Consider the following 2,499-nt stretch of genomic DNA (forward strand, 5'->3'; position numbering starts at 1 on the left):
TTGACACAAACAAATGTTCAGCTAATGTAGGGGTGGATAATGATATTGTTGATCAGGAAAGGTGTTCTAAAGAAATTCCGGCATATGACTGGAGTAAAAACCATAGTATAATTATTTCGGCTCGGGAGGAGGAGTTCCACTTATATTCTGCCACATACACAGTAGAACTAATAACTGATAAACATGGACATCACCGTATATGGGAAGATTACAGATTACAAGACATCATTGTAAGACTTGTAATTGAGACATTTTTGTGATGAAAAAAGGGACGTACTCGTAACTGTACATTTTTGTTTTTCATTTTATTAGGTGCAAATTGAAGAGGCTGCCGAGACCCACTGGTCTACAAAATATTGCCAGGCACAAGACGATCCTCATTATTTGACGTTTGACAAACGGTATCCTTCAAACTTTTTTTTTCATATTTTTTCTTCATTTTTTTTTTAAATCTAAAAGTGTTAAAAGAATTGAATTTTCTATTCATACTTTCAAATCTTTAATTTATGTTTATTCGAAATATTTTTTCTTTAAGTCCATTTGATTTTCACGCTGCCGGGGTTTTCACAATGTACAGGCATATGACAGAAGCAATCGAGGTGGGATATAAGTCATCCGAAATAATTATATTTTTAAAACAAGAGGCCCAGGGGCCACAGCGCTCACCTGAGCACATCGGCTAGGAAAAAGCACATATCAGATCAGAACTAAAAGTTTACTGAAGGGTGGGGGGGCTTGAATTTAACCCCCGGGGGTTCATGATTTGAACAAACTAGAATCTACACTACCTGAGGTTGATTCCATATAAATATCACTAATCATGGCTTTGAAGACTTGAAAAGAAGATTTAAAAAGGTTTCCCTATATATATGTAAAATTTGGGTCGGCCATTTTGGCCCCACCCTGGTCCCGGGGGTCATAATTTGAACAAACTTGAATCTTCACTACCTGAGGATAATTTTACATGAGTTTCATCTTTCCTGTCTCAATGGTCCTTGAGAAGATTTTTAAAGAGTTTCCATATATTCCTATGTAAAACTTTGATCGGCCATTTTGGCCCCACCCTAGCCCTGGGGGGTCATGATTTGAACAAATTTGAATCTACATTACCTTGAGGATGATTCCACACGACTTTCATCTTTCCTGGCCCAGTGGTTCTTGAGAAGAAGATTTATAAAGAGTTCTCCTATATATTCCTATGTAAAACTTGGGTCGGCCATTTTAACCCAACCCTAGCCCCAGGGGTCATGATTTGAACAAACTTGAATCTACACAATCTGAGGATAATTTTACACGAGTTTCATCTTTCCTGTCTCAATGGTTCTTGAGAAGAAGATTTTTAAAGATTTTTCCTATATATTCCTATGTAAAACTTTAATCGGCCATTTTGGCCCCATACTTGCCCCGGGGGTCATGATTTGAACAAACGTGAATCTACACTACCTGAGGATGACTCCACATGAGTTTCATCTTTCCTGGCCCAGTGGTTCTTGAGAAGAAGATTTTAAAAGATTTTTCCTATATATTCCTATGTAAAACTTTGGTCGGCCATTTTAGCCCCACCCTAGCCCCTGGGGTCATGATTTGAACAAACTTGAATCTACTCTACCTTTGAATGATTCCACATGAGTTTCATCTTTCCTGGCCCATTAGTTCCTGAGAAGAAGATTTTTGAAAAATGCCATTAATTATTCACTAATTCATAATTATCTCCCCTTGGAAAAGAGCGTGGCCCTTCATTTGAACAAACTTGAATCCCTTTCACCTAAGGATACTTTGTGGCAAGTTAGGTTGAAATTGGCCCAGTGGTTCTTGAGAAGAAGATGAAAATGTGAAAAGTTTACGCCGACGACAACGACGACGACAGACGACGGACAAATTTTGATCAGAAAAGCTTGAGCCTTCGGCTCAGGTGAGCTAAAAATATTCATCTTAGTAGAATTTGCATAGTGACCCTGAAGATATCATTTAATTTTATGTTTGTATATATCTTTGAGATATATCAAGAAAAAAGAGTTATAAATAGATTCATTGAATGGTTTTTCTATCGTTGTTTTAAAAAGTATTTATTACAGGTGCAAGTCAGGCAAGAGTCTTGTGGAGGCGGCACTGTTTTTTGCACTTGTGGTGTTGCCGTACGAGTTGGTGGTGACGTTTTTGTTATTGACAGATGTGGGACAACATATACCAAAAAAATTAAGTATACTTCATGTCTTGATGGGCAGCTTAGTGTTCACAAGGAAACAAATTTAAAATACGTTGTAAGTGTAACAACGAATTTCATGATTTAATATTTTTCAAAGTTCTATACAACATTTGGGCTAGCATTATTTTTTAATGTTTACAAAGCTGCCGCTAAAGTTTTCAATTTTAGTATAAAGTATAATAAAATTGAGAAAAATGATTTTTTTTTTCTTCCCGATGTCTAATTTGACTCGGGATTGAGATTTTTATTTACAAACTCGTATTTGCGATTTTAGATAAATTGGCAGGTAGATA

General features: G+C 36.4%; 1 long non-coding RNA gene across 1 annotated transcript; it reads left to right on the plus strand.

The window, feature by feature from the left end:
* The first annotated feature begins 312 nt into the window (after positions 1-312).
* LOC134256996 (uncharacterized) lies at positions 313-2,255 on the plus strand. Its single transcript, XR_009989837.1, has 3 exons — positions 313-401; positions 536-599; positions 2,076-2,255. It is a non-coding gene; the product is annotated as an uncharacterized LOC134256996 (long non-coding RNA).
* Positions 2,256-2,499: the final 244 nt, after the last annotated feature.

Source organism: Saccostrea cucullata, unplaced genomic scaffold (assembly GCF_032062105.1).
Source record: "Saccostrea cucullata isolate Sc308-1 unplaced genomic scaffold, CSIRO_AGI_Scuc_v1 ctg866, whole genome shotgun sequence".
Lineage (NCBI taxonomy): Eukaryota > Metazoa > Mollusca > Bivalvia > Ostreida > Ostreidae > Saccostrea > Saccostrea cuccullata.